We start from the raw sequence: 15,374 nt of genomic DNA on the forward strand, positions 1-15,374 counted from the left end.
ATATATATATATATATATATATATATATATACAGTATATATATATATATATATATATATAAAATATATATATATATATATATATACAGTCAGGTGCATAAATATTGGGACATTGACAGAATTTTCATATTTTGGCCTCTATTCACCACCACAATGGCTTTGAAGTGAAACAAACAAGATGTGCTTTAACTGCAGACTTTCAGATTTAATTTGAGGCTAATTACATCCAAATCAGGTGAACAGTGTAGGAATGACAATGGTTTCTATATGTGCCTCCCACTTTTTAAGCGGCCAAAAGTAATGGGACTATCAACTCAAAAGCTATTTGATGGACAGGTGTGGTCTATTCCCTCGTTATTTCATTATCAATTATGCAGGTAATAGGTCTGGAGTTGATTCTAGGTGTGACATTTGCATTTGGAATCAGTTGCTGTCGACTCTCAATATGAGATTCAAAGAGCTGTCACTATCAGTGAAGCAAGCCATCATTAGGCTGAAAAATCAAAACAAACCCATCAGAGAGATAGCAAAAACATTAGGTGTGGTCAAATCAACTGTTTGGAACATTCTTAAAAAGAAAGAATGCACCGGAGAGCTCAGCAACACCAAAAACCCGGAAGACCACGGAAAACAACTGTGGTGGATGACAGAAGAATTATTTCCCTGGTGAAGAAAAACCCCTTCACACCAGTTGGCCAAATCAAGAACACTCTCCAGGAGGTAGGTGTATATGTGTCAAAGTCAACAATCAAGAGAAGACTTCACAAGAGTGAATATAGAGGGTTCAGCACAAGATGTAAACCATTGGTGAGCCTCAAAAACAGGAAGACCAGATTAGAGTTTGCCAAAAAACATCTAAAAAAGCCATTACAGTTCTGAAACAACATTCTATGGATGGACAAATGAGACAAAGATCAAGTTGTACCAGAGTGATGAGAAGAGAAGAGTATGGAGAAGGAAAGGAACTGCTCATGATCCAAAACGTACCAACTCATCAGTGAAGCATGGTGGTGGTAGTGTCATGTTGTGGGCATGTATGGCTGCCAATGGAACTTGTTCCCTTGTATTTATTGATGATGTGACTGCTGACAAAAACAGCAGAATGAATTCTGAAGTGTTTTGGGCAATATTATATGCTCATATTCAGTCAAATGCTTCAGAACTCATTGGACGGCGCTTCACAGTACAGATGGACAATGACCCGAAGCATACTGCAAAAGCAACCAAAGAATTTTTTAAGGCTAAAAAGTGGAATGTTATGCAATGGCCAAGTCAATCCCCTGACCTGAATCTGATTGAGCATGCATTTCACTTGATGAAGAGAAAAGTGAAGGGAAAATGCCCCAAGAACAAGCAGGAACTGAAGACATTTGCAGTAGGGGCCTGGCAGAGCATCACCAGGGATGAAACCCAGCGTCTGGTGATGTCTATGCATTCCAGACTTCAGGCTGTAATTGCCTGCAAAGGATTTGCAACAAAGTATTAAAAAGTGAAAGTTAGATTTAGGATTGTTTAGTTTGTCCCATTACTTTTGGCCCCTTAAAAAGTGGGAGGCACATATAGAAACCGTTGTAATTCCTACACCGTTCACCTGATTTGGATGTAATTACCCTCAAATTAAATCTGAAAGTCTGCAGTTAAAGCACATCTTGTTTGTTTCATTTCAAAGCCATTGTGGTGGTGAATAGAGGCCAAAATATGAAAATTCTGTCAATGTCTCAATATTTATGCACCTGACTGTATATGTATATATATATATATATATATATGTCAGTGGTGGCAGACCCTCGCACTCCAGATTCTGTGGGACTACATATCCCAGCATGCACTGCCAGAGTTTTGCTATTAGGGAATGCAGGGCATACTGGGATATGTAGTCCCACAGCAGCTAGGTTGGCATTGCAGGGGGCGTGCCAGCGGCAATTGTGGGCAGTGCGGATGCATGGTGGCATGATCGTGTCATCGCGGCCCCACCCCCACCCCCACTATACAATGTTGAGATTTCCACCATAGTAAAGCAGGGGGCAGAGTTACGATGATGCGATTCAGAAATTGCATTATTGCCCCCCCTCGGACCGTTCACTATCTATTTTCCATGGACTGTTACTGGGGTGGGTAGCAGGGGCTGGCTGGCAACTTTTAGCCTGGGGGGCAAATGCATGCAGGCGGCCCTGGCAGAGGAGTAGCATGTAGCCAGGGTGCCCGAAGAATATGCGTGCTACGGGCCCCCCCCCTCAAGTGTTCCAGGGAGGAGGCGGGTCCATATGGGATTAATGTAAGGTAAAAATAAAGATTAGGGCAGCCCCCTGTCGTAGTGCCCATATGCAGTACCCCTGTGTGCCACAGGAGAGAACACCCTTATGCAGGCCTCCAGTAGTGCCCCCAGTAGTGATCATCCCTGTGCAGTGCCCCTTGTGCCCCCAGTAGTAAGCCCCTTATATAGTGCCCCTAACAGTGGTACCCCCTATGCAGTGCCCCTTATATAGTGCCCCCAGTAGCAGTCCACCCCCCATGCAGTGCCCCCAATAGTGGTAACCCTTATGCAATGCCCCTTAAATAGTGGCCCCAGTTGTAGTCTCCCCCCTATGCAGTACCCCCAGTATTGCCCTTTATATAGAGCCCATAGCAGTGGTCCCTCGATGCAGTGCCCCCAGTGGTAGTCCCCTCCCCCTATGTAGTGCCCCTAGTAGTAGTCACCTCCCCCCTATGCAGTGCCCCTAGTAATAGTCCCCTCCCCTTGTAGTGCCCCTAGTAGTAGTCCCCCCCTTTGAAGTGCCCCCAGTAGTAGTAGTACCCCCTTGTAGTGCCCCCAGTAGTAGTAGCCCCCTTATAGTGCCCCCAGTAGTAGTAGTCCCCCCTTGTAGTGCCCCCAGTAGTAGTAGTCCCCCCCCTTGTAGTGCCCCCAGTAGTAGTCCCCCCTTGTAGTGCCCCCAGTAGTAGTAGTCCCCCCCTTTGTAGTGCCCCCAGTAGTAGTAGTCCCCCCCTTTGTAGTGCCCCCCTTTGTAGTGGCCCATTAGTAGTAGTCCCCCCCTTGTAGTGCCCCCAGTAGTAGTAGTCCCCCCTGTAGTGCCCCCAGTAGTAGTAGTCCCCCCCTGTAGTGCCCCCAGTAGTAGTAGTCCTCCCCTTGTAGTGTCCCCAGTAGAAGTAGTCCCCCCCTTGTATGTCCCCAGTAGTAGTAGTCCCCCCCCTTGTAGTGTCCCCAGTAGAAGTAGTCCCCCCCTTGTAGTGTCCCCAGTAGAAGTAGTCCCCCCCTTGTAGTGTCCCCAGTAGTAGTAGTCCCCCCCTTGTAGTGTCCCCAGTAGAAGTAGTCCCCCCCTTGTAGTGTCCCCAGTAGTAGTAGTCCCCCCCTTGTAGTGTCCCCAGTAGTAGTAGTCCCCAGTAGTAGTCCCCCACCCCCCTTGTAGTGCCCCCAGTAGTAGTAGTCCCCTTATAGTGCCCCCAGTAGTAGTAGTCCCCAGTAGTAGTAGTCCCCTCCCCCTTGTAGTGCCCCCAGTAGTAGTAGTCCCCCCCTTGTAGTGCCCCCAGTAGTTGTAGTCCCCCACCCCCCTTGTAGTGCCCCCAGTAGTAGTAGTCCCCCCCTTTGTAGTGCCCCTAGTAGAGCCAGACACACCCCCTCAAGTAGACACACGTAATATAAAAAACAAAATAAAAACACTTACCTGAATCCCCGCTCCCGCCGCCGCTGCCATCCGCTCCTCCGTCTGTCCTCCCGGGCCGCTCTGCATTATGGGAGAGACGTTATATGACGTCATGACGCCTCTCCCATTACCCACTGCGGGAGCCGGAAGATGGAGCGGCTCCCGCAGTGGGCGCAGCTGCAGCTAATGAGAGTCTGACAGACTCTCATTGGCTGCTGCTTACAACAAACACACAGCTGCTGGAGCCGGCGGCTGTGTGTTTGTCACTTATGTAGCGCTGACCGAACTCCGTCCGGTCAGCGCTATACACGCGGTGCAGTCTGTGTCACAGTGACACAGACTGCCCGCGGCCCGCATGACGCTGCGGCCCGGGGGGCACATGACACCCTGCCCCCCGGCCCAGCCCGCCACTGGTGGGTAGGAAGTACTTTCCACCAGTGGCCGCAAACCGGAGAGACTTGTCCTCTCTTGCGGGTTGCCGGGAGCACCACCCGATTTTTAGGAGCATCCTGGCAATTGCAGGAGAGTCGGCAACTCTGATATATATATTTAAAAAACCGTTGTAATTCCTACACCGTTCACCTGATTTGGATGTAATTACCCTCAAATTAAATCTGAAAGTCTGCAGTTAAAGCACATCTTGTTTGTTTCATTTCAAAGCCATTGTGGTGGTGAATAGAGGCCAAAATATGAAAATTCTGTCAATGTCTCAATATTTATGCACCTGACTGTATATATATATATATATAAGTCAGTGGTGGCAGACCCTCGCACTCCAGATTCTGTGGGACTACATATCCCAGCATGCACTGCCAGAGTTTTGCTATTAGGGAATGCAGGGCATACTGGGATATGTAGTCCCACAGCAGCTAGGTTGGCATTGCAGGGGGCATGCCAGCGGCAATTGTGGGCAGTGTGGATGCATGGTGGCATGATCGTGTCATCGCGGCCCCACCCCCACTATACAATGTTGAGATTTCCACCATAGTAAAGCAGGGGGCAGAGTTACGATGATGCGATTCAGAAATTGCATTATTGCCCCCCCTCGGACCGTTCACTATCTATTTTCCATGGACTGTTACTGGGGTGGGTAGCAGGGGCTGGCTGGCAACTTTTAGCCTGGGGGGCAAATGCATGCAGGCGGCCCTGGCAGAGGAGTAGCATGTAGCCAGGGTGCCCGAAGAATATGCGTGCTACGGGCCCCCCCCTCAAGTGTTCCAGGGAGGAGGCGGGTCCATATGGGATTAATGTAAGGTAAAAATAAAGATTAGGGCAGCCCCCTGTCGTAGTGCCCATATGCAGTACCCCTGTGTGCCACAGGAGAGAACACCCTTATGCAGGCCTCCAGTAGTGCCCCCAGTAGTGATCATCCCTGTGCAGTGCCCCTTGTGCCCCCAGTAGTAAGCCCCTTATATAGTGCCCCTAACAGTGGTACCCCCTATGCAGTGCCCCTTATATAGTGCCCCCAGTAGCAGTCCACCCCCCATGCAGTGCCCCCAATAGTGGTAACCCTTATGCAATGCCCCTTAAATAGTGGCCCCAGTTGTAGTCTCCCCCCTATGCAGTACCCCCAGTATTGCCCTTTATATAGAGCCCATAGCAGTGGTCCCTCGATGCAGTGCCCCCAGTGGTAGTCCCCTCCCCCTATGTAGTGCCCCTAGTAGTAGTCCCCTCCCCCCTATGCAGTGCCCCTAGTAATAGTCCCCTCCCCTTGTAGTGCCCCTAGTAGTAGTCCCCCCCTTTGAAGTGCCCCCAGTAGTAGTAGTACCCCCTTGTAGTGCCCCCAGTAGTAGTAGCCCCCTTATAGTGCCCCCAGTAGTAGTAGTCCCCCCTTGTAGTGCCCCCAGTAGTAGTAGTCCCCCCCCTTGTAGTGCCCCCAGTAGTAGTCCCCCCTTGTAGTGCCCCCAGTAGTAGTAGTCCCCCCCTTTGTAGTGCCCCCAGTAGTAGTAGTCCCCCCCTTTGTAGTGCCCCCCTTTGTAGTGCCCCATTAGTAGTAGTCCCCCCCTTGTAGTGCCCCCAGTAGTAGTAGTCCCCCCTGTAGTGCCCCCAGTAGTAGTAGTCCCCCCTGTAGTGCCCCCAGTAGTAGTAGTCCTCCCCTTGTAGTGTCCCCAGTAGAAGTAGTCCCCCCCTTGTAGTGTCCCCAGTAGTAGTAGTCCCCCCCCTTGTAGTGTCCCCAGTAGAAGTAGTCCCCCCCTTGTAGTGTCCCCAGTAGAAGTAGTCCCCCCCTTGTAGTGTCCCCAGTAGTAGTAGTCCCCCCCTTGTAGTGTCCCCAGTAGAAGTAGTCCCCCCCTTGTAGTGTCCCCAGTAGTAGTAGTCCCCCCCTTGTAGTGTCCCCAGTAGTAGTAGTCCCCAGTAGTAGTCCCCCACCCCCCTTGTAGTGCCCCCAGTAGTAGTAGTCCCCTTATAGTGCCCCCAGTAGTAGTAGTCCCCTCCCCCTTGTAGTGCCCCCAGTAGTAGTAGTCCCCCCCTTGTAGTGCCCCCAGTAGTTGTAGTCCCCCACCCCCCTTGTAGTGCCCCCAGTAGTAGTAGTCCCCCCCTTTGTAGTGCCCCTAGTAGAGCCAGACACACCCCCTCAAGTAGACACACGTAATATAAAAAACAAAATAAAAACACTTACCTGAATCCCCGCTCCCGCCGCCGCTGCCATCCGCTCCTCCGTCTGTCCTCCCGGGCCGCTCTGCATTATGGGAGAGACGTTATATGACGTCATGACGCCTCTCCCATTACCCACTGCGGGAGCCGGAAGATGGAGCGGCTCCCGCAGTGGGCGCAGCTGCAGCTAATGAGAGTCTGACAGACTCTCATTGGCTGCTGCTTACAACAAACACACAGCTGCTGGAGCCGGCGGCTGTGTGTTTGTCACTTATGTAGCGCTGACCGAACTCCGTCCGGTCAGCGCTATACACGCTGTGCAGTCTGTGTCACAGTGACACAGACTGCCCGCGGCCCGCATGACGCTGCGGCCCGGGGGGCACATGACACCCTGCCCCCCGGCCCAGCCCGCCACTGGTGGGTAGGAAGTACTTTCCACCAGTGGCCGCAAACCGGAGAGACTTGTCCTCTCTTGCGGGTTGCCGGGAGCACCACCCGATTTTTAGGAGCATCCTGGCAATTGCAGGAGAGTCGGCAACTCTGATATATATATTTAAAAAATATAATAAAATATATAATCTGTATACTTTAGAATATTCAATCCAGTTTACCCTTTATTTTCATTAGACAGCACACATATGTACTGGTTCTACCGCTTGCAGTATTCGGCATACCTTGTCACTTACAGTATTGGGGCATTTACTTTGTCGTCCTGTCCTACCTACACATCTGGTAGTTAAATGCATAAAAAGCTACTTAATTGAAATTCAAGGCATCAGCTGGGCCTATGGGTCTACTCCATCTGTATCTATGCATTCTGTGACTCTCTCTTTGAAGTAATTGAGAAAGTGTTCAGCTTTTTAGAAATTACCTTATGCAATGAAGTATAAATGTCACTCAAAAGGAGCAGATAGGAGGTGTGGCCTATCTGTTTAACATAGCAGATGCATTTTGAAAGAGCTCCGCTGTATACTCTTTTTAATCAGCATAAATCAGATAAAATTACTGGCTTTCCACCCTACACCTTCTAAGAGCAAACTGTTTGTGCTGCCTACAGTTCTCTGCATGTGCTAATGGATCTCCTCAAAGAGACTGAAGGCCTTCCCTCACCCAGCCTCTTGGTTCCTTGTGGGGACTCACTTGGGATCTGCATATATGTTTTACCTGGGGATGGTGCCTTCTCCTGATGCACCAGCGTCTGGCTCCCCACGCCACAACCAATGCCATCCCCGACAGCCAGATGCCTGCCTTCTACTGCCAGCGATACACGCTCCAGCCACCTGCTGTCCTCCTCCACCCAGACACCCCTCTTGCTATCAGGGCAGTGGATACCTACTCTGGTGACCGGCGCGCCTCCTCAGCCTGACTGTCCTCTACTGCCAGCAGTGTGGCAGGCCATCTCCACCCTCCAGCAGGGTGGCCAAGATGGGCTCGCAGCATCTGAAGCCTTATGATTTTGCTTCTACGAGGGAGCACATTGAAGGGTATAGCTTCGATACACAGAGAGAGAGGCTAGTTGGTAGCGAGCAACACTCTACATGGATATGTTGGCACTGCATGCAATAAGATACACGGAGGTGTTGCTTTGTTTGTATAGCATGTAGCGTGCAATAAGGTCCATGAAAGTGTTGTCATTGTGGGAACAGTATCTAGCATGCAATGAGAGGCATGAATGTGTTGGCACTGTGAAAACAGCGAGTAGCATGCAATAAGAGACACAAATGCATTGGCACTGTTGTAATAGCACATAACGTGCAGTAAGATGCATGGATGTGTTGGCACCTGGGAACAGCATGTAGTTTGCAATTAGAGATACAGATGTGTCGGCACTGTGAAAACACCATGTAGCGTTCAATGAGATACACAAATGCACTGGCACTGTGGGAACAGAGTGTAGCGTGCAATGAAAGGCATGGATGTGTTGGCACTTTGGGAAGAGCAAGTAGCATGCATTGAGTGGCACGGATGTGTTGGCACTGTGGAAACAGCATGTATAGTGCAATGAGATACACAGAGTATTGAGCAGATGCAATAACCCTGGAACACAAAACCAGAGAGTATACGCAATCACATAAATAATAAATGTAAACAGGTGAAATTGACACAACCAAATACACTTGCGCATAGTCTAAGACACTGAGTGATCCCCACAAGAGGATATGAACTTTACTTAGTGAGGACCCAAGTCATTGCCCAGTGTAGTTCATTCCCATTGTGAGAGCAACAGATTACTGGCTGGCATGAGGACTCTGCCTGGAAACACCACCAATGGAAATGCGGGTCGAGGAGACCAAAACCTGAAGTTGAAACAACACTGGAAGCAAACTATACCTAAGTATAGTTCTTAGAGCAGGAGCATCTATGTAGACATATTAGATACTCAGGCACTGTAGAAATATACTGAGCAGGTTTATATAGTGACTGGTTGAATGGCAATTTATGAGTCATTTAGCAATTATACCTGAGAGATGTTATGTCATCTCTAGCCTGAGGCTGAATCCAGGTGGGTTTTGTTAAGGTTTTTAATTGAGAATTCTAGCAATTACAAACCTGCTGAGTGTAGGAGGCAGGCCAGTGATGTCTAAAGCTGGGTACACATGTAAAGATTTTCTGTCCAACCATCCAACTAGTTGATTGGTTGGAATGAAAATCTGGTAAGGTATGAAAGCAAATGACAATCAGCAATTTGCTCCCAAATGCCGGAAAATGAACAAATACTGTTGTTTGAACAAATTGTTTAGATCAAACATTTAACAAACTTGTCTGATTGACCATTTTAATTTGTTTTCTGGCATTTAGGAGCAAATTGCTGATCATCAGTTACTCCCGTATGTTACCAGATTTTCTTTCCAACCAACCAACTAGTTGGATGGTTGGACAGAAAATCTTTACATGTGTATGCAGCATAAGACTGCTGGTATGACTGTACCCTCCCCCCACCCCCCATCAAAAGGGTGGCCCTCAGACACCCACAAATCCTTAGGAATTTCTTGATAGCCTATGGAGCATGGCCATCTGATACCTCTATCCAAGTCCATTCCGCTGAACTGTGCCCCTACCAGTCTATCAGATATTGCAGGGCACTTCTATCTGTGGACATCTAAAACCTGCTTCATTTCGTGCTCCTCCTGTGATGTCACCACAGCTGGTGATGGTGGCATGTCCTGGGAGGAGTAATTGTAGATGATGAGTGGTTTAAGCAGTGAGTTGTGGAAAACATTGGGGATCTGCAGAGAGTCTGGTGGTTTCAGTCAAAATGCCACTGAATTGATGACCTGGGTGATTTTGGAAGGGTCTGATGTACCTAGGGGCATATTTCATAGAGTATACCTGAAGATGAATATTCCTGGCAAACAACCAGACTTTGTCTCCATGACGGAAACGTGGGCCCTTTATTCTCCTTTTGTCGACCGCTGATTTGTATGCGGTGGAGGATTTGGCCCGCAGTGGCTTGACACTAACCCAACTGTCGTGGAACTACAGGTGTACATTATCCACTGTTGGTACGTCGAAATGACAGGAGGTGGTATCCATGGGGAGAATAGTGTGGAGCCTGTACTCGAGTGGTAGTGCAGGTTGTGGGCAAATTCTGCCCATGGGAGAGAGTCTACCCCAGCCCTCCTAGTTGCCTGAGACCTACATATGCCGGAAGGCTTCGAGGTCCTGGTTCACCCTCTCAGGCTGACCATTAGACTGAGGGTGGTACGCTAAGGAAAAGTTCAGTTCTATGCCCAGCCAAACCACTGCACAGTCTGTATAACAAAGGCACAGGTAAGACCTACATGCATTTAGTACTAGGGAGCTAGCCAGTTATAGGGTGAATTTTGGGGCGTGGGGCCCCTTGAACTGCTCTGGCTGGACATCTTTGGGGCATCACCACTTAACACTTATTTTTAACACTTTATATCGCTCTGTTTTTTGTTTAGTTATCACACATTCATTTTTCATTTTTCTAACACTTTCAGCACTAAGCCACTCTCACTTACCTAACACTTCACACTTTACTGCTATTTTTTATTTTATTTTGTGTGGTGCCCTGGGGTGGTTTGGCTGGGGTGGTTTAGGGGTGCCCCAATCCCTCAGACATGAACCCCCATAGTGTTAGGGACGTACCCAGTGAGGTTACCTTGACGATGGTGGGTAAGCTCATAACTTTGGCCAAATTTATGCCAAAAACCTTGCATATAATGCATAATTATTAATGGTTGTATGGTGCATCTGGTTTTTCTTTTTTCTATGTTGCTTCTGGCATTCACAGTCTGTGGTTACTCCCTTTCCTGGTTTTGTCCGTCATCAGGGCTACCATCATGGAGTAGTTCTTAATGAACTGCCGGTAGTAGATCAAAAACCCCAGGAATCGTTGCTTGGTTCGGAAGCCAGTGTACAGTAGACACCCCTCCATAGCCATTGCCAAATCCATCTCCAAACCTATGCCTGAAATGATGTACACAAGAAAAGGTAGTGAGGTTTACTCGAACTGATACTATACAGTATAAATGATTGGCTTGTAGTAATTTCAGCACCTCTTTTACTTGTTGATGGTGGGTTGTGAGGCAAGAAGAAAAGATTAAAATGTCATCTAGGTAGACTACAACACATGAGTACAGGTGATCTCAGAATATCCCATTCATGAATACCTGGAGAACTCCAGGTCATTGCAGAGCCCGAAGTACCTGTCCTTTGTGTTAAAAGCGGTTTTCCACTCATCTCCTTGTCAAATTTGGACAAGGTTGTAGACCCCCTCAAGTCCAGCTTGGTAAGAACAGTGGCCCCTTCCAGGTGGTCGAATAATTTGGAAATGTGGTACACATCTTTTTTTTTTAAATCTTTTATTGAGGTTATAATATTACACCAGTAGAAGCATAGTTGGAGCCAAACAATAAAAAGGGAGTAGAAGAAACAGAAACTCATGTCAGGGGTCATAAGTAGATTGGAGTTGGGATAACAGGGTATTTGGGATACATATTTTTAATAGTTATGGGATTGAGGGCCCGATTCAGACCCGCTCACTAGGAAGCGTTCGCACACAGGCTGTCGATGGTTGCATTTTGCGTATGCATCGCAGTGCACGAACCAGTCCAAGCGTTCAGGAAGCATTCGCTCACTGCGCATAGACAGCCCGGCAGAATGAGTGACAGGAGAAGCAGTTTGTGGGTGGTGACAGGGACTGGGCATTAGAAATGAGGGAGTGGAGGTGCGAAGGCAGGCATGCCAGAGCATCTTAAAACCGTTTCAGAGGTGAGCATAATTAAGAGGCAGCGTCATAGTACATGTCACTTGGCTGAATTTTACTCTACAGTGCTCACAGTGCTTGTGGTAGGGTATGGTCAGCCACAAGTTCTGTGTATGTGTCAGATGGTACCGATGGTTGCATACACTTCCCGGAGATGACATGTGCAAGTGGGTTTCTTAAGACAGGCTGGTGGGCATCTGCATTTACAAAGCGATCACACACCAAGACATAGTGGGCGTGCTAATGCCTTGCCGTGCGATGGCCTGCCTTGCTGGGTGTGTGCCGGATTTGCATATGCTGGGTGCGTGCGAATGCATCTAGCGAGCGGGTCTGAATTGAGCCCTCAGACCCCTATAGTCGATGCAAGGACAGAGTGCTCAATCCTTCTTGGCCATGAAGAATAACTCAGGTCTGGCTGGTGATTTGGACTTTCAAATACAATCATTCACCAGGCACTGGCATCACTAGGGGGTGCGGGCCACACTGGGTGACACCATCCAAGGGGGTGACACCAAAATAGCAGAGCTGCTCTGCTATTTTGGTGTCACCCCGTCGTATGGTGTCACCGTGACATGGAGAGAGCAAGGGGAGAGATTGTGGGCTACCCCAGCAGCTGCAGGAGCGCTGGAGAAGCCCACTGTGTGCCGAGAATGGGAGGCATTAACGCCTACCGGATTGGCACACATAGGGGGCGTGGCTTTGCAGGCGAAGCCATGCCCCCTTTTGCAATGCCACACCCCCTTTTGAGCGTGTGCGCCAATGGCGCGTAAAGCATTTCAGCCCTGCCACACCGGGGGTCACAGAGGTAAGTGACGTCTCTGTCACCAGGTTCTCCTGGATGTAGTCTGACATTGCCTGTTTCTGACAATGAGAGTGGAAAAGCCACCCCTGGGACATTCCTGGAACCAGGTTTATTCCACAATTTAATCAAAATAAGGGGAAAAGGGGAAGGGGGGAAAAATCAACACACTGACAAGGAAATGATGAAATATATATATATACAGATAGATAATCACTGTACCCTACCAATATCAAAGTCACATATCGGGTAGTGGAGGTGCTCACTAGAGTAAATACTAGTTTGAACAAAAAGGAGAAAAAGAAACTCTATTTTGTGAGCACTCTTAATAAATAAAGTAATAGAAATAATTAAAACATAACTTTTATTACGTTCATAATAAAATATCTATAGCAAGGACAAAAAACAAGACAAATAACATAAAACATGAATACACCCTCAATATAATCAATTAGAGAGGTCTCTAGGAACAATATAGTGACGAGTCATATCGCATAATAGGACCCCTATAAATCGATGAATAAGGGGATTGATTATTAGAAGTCAATGCTTCATAAGTGAAACCTAATCACATAGTTCAACACAAATATTGTATCATTAAACACATAATTCGATACAATCAATGTATCATTAAACAACGGCGAACATCTTAGGCATCAAAATTGTCACATAACAACTGAATAGCTCTGTTTGAATTCTCACCAGTCTGTCTGTTGGGCTACCTGGTTAGAATGAAATAACAGGACGGTCAGGGTAAAGATTGATCCACCTGTAATACTACTGCCCCTCACTTAGCAGAAGGCCATCAATGAGGGGTGAGGGATCATCTAGTGGCTGTTTGACCCTTAGAAACAACAGTGTAACCGTAACGTTACTCACTATTTTGCTTCTGCTGTTAAGGGTCTTACAAAATGCATTGGACCCTTAATGAGAGAGTTACTCTAAATGAGATTGTCATCAGTTAATAGAGTAGATAGGAAGGAAGTGAGTAACTATTCATAGATATTTGTCACAATATTTGACAGAAATATAAACTGGAGGTTTAGTCCTATGATATAATGTGTAAATGACTTAACTATAGTATTACGGATCATATGTTAACAGATAAATCTTTAAACAATAAAAACCCTTCATAAGAGAATGAACCCGGACTGTTTGATTCCTAGAAGAAGGTAGCCAATGCTTAAGAAATTTTGTTTTTATAATCAAGTTGACAAACATATGGTGCTTATAATGGACTTGGACTAAGTGAAAAAGATAAGACATATATACTATTTTCTCGTATGCAGATGTATAATATACAAAAACACAATAATAGAGGGGGTGGTATAGGCTACCTGTTGATTATAGAAGGGGTTATAGTTTGTATCTTGGAACGATGTTTGACCTACAAGGGGTCGACTATAACATGAATTTAAAGAAACACAGGATACAATGTATAGGACAAAAATGTCACATTAAAACGATTTCTTGGTAACTGAATACCCTAACATATGGTAAATTAAATAAGTAATAACTTCAATATTCTCAACAGGTCCTGCAATATTGACCACAATACACATAGAGATGATATATTGAGTATAGAGCATTTCACTTGCAATACATCGATATACAGAGTATAACAGGTATATGGGCTGAATTAGTTCATATGAACATTTAACAAGGTAGTGCTTTGATCCAACCTTCTACCTCAGTGATGCAACACTCTGCAAATATAGCAATTAAGGACTGTGCATAAACACAATACCCATAGTTACATGTAGTGATCTTAGTTGTTTAAATATAAACCCTCTAACTGACATTGTGGATATAAGGATATCTCATTGACAATGTATATCCATATGAGTGCAGAGTGTAAAAGAACATATCAACTCTAAATGGTTAACAGGTTATATTAAAGTCAAAAACCCACTGCCTAACTAATATCACACTCTGCATATGTAATAATCAAAGCTGTACATAAGCTATATCTCATAAAGGTAAAAATAGTCCAAGTCTTTAGACAAGTGTCCTCCTGCTATGGCAGCCGATCACATCCCCCATACCTAAACGGGGCGGTCGCCGCACAGCGACTCACTATGTCCAAGTACATGGGACATGCAGTCGCCTGGAAGGAGCAGCACACAAATGAAAATACCGTATATACTGACTGGTAGAAGGGGTGTCCTGCACGGCGCCCACGCAGACACCCTCCCGCAGACGCGCGTTTCGCCGGAAAGGCTTGTTCACGGAGGAAGCAGCTGCTGCATAGCAGACCCAGGTAAGTTTAGATAGTTATACTATGTGCTGTCCAATCCCACCTCTGTATCACATGATTGACAGAGCGTCCAGCCAAACGGCAGGTGACCTATCATATCGCATTGGTATTTGATTGACAAGGCATCTAGCCAATGAATGGATAGCCTTTATTATTACCATGTTAATGGGGGTAAAGTGAGTCTTTTCACTTTCTAACAGTACAACCCGCCCATATATCCGGACTCTAGCCAAACATTTATTATACAGCCAATCTTATAAATAATACATTAATATATTGTATTAAAGGTAAATAGAATGATTTGAAATCCCTCTAGAAATAGAAATTTAATATCAAGATTTAATATCTAACAAAATATTATAATTTACAGAGAAAAGGGCTAGTCATTATTATTATAAAGATTATAATTATAAGAATTGTGAAATTATCAGAATTAGTGATAGGAAGAAATGCATAGTAAAAGAGGGTGAGAGCTGCCATATCATTACTGTGTAAGTGAAAAAATATTTTTGGAAAAAACACAAACCAATAAGTGTTTCAATTAGTATTATAATATAACTATATTTCTGGATATATATAAAAATTGCTGGATTAAAGAAATATACATAATAATAATAAATAATAAAGTAAAAATTTTTTTTAGGTAAAATGGGAGAAAAAAATAAAGAAAAAGGTAAATAGAAAAAAGAAGATCAAAAGTAAGGAAAAAGGTGAGGACAAAAATGTGACTAATTAGACAAAAGATTTTAAATGTGTATAAAGTGTCAACACTATATCTATACAAAAGTAAGGTGACAGACAAAAAAACATAAATGATACCATCGTACAAACTGATGGATAAAGTAGTGTTATATAC

Source organism: Taudactylus pleione, unplaced genomic scaffold (assembly GCF_031769625.1).
Source record: "Taudactylus pleione unplaced genomic scaffold, aTauple2 ptg000201l, whole genome shotgun sequence".
NCBI classification, from domain to species: Eukaryota; Metazoa; Chordata; class Amphibia; order Anura; family Myobatrachidae; genus Taudactylus; species Taudactylus pleione.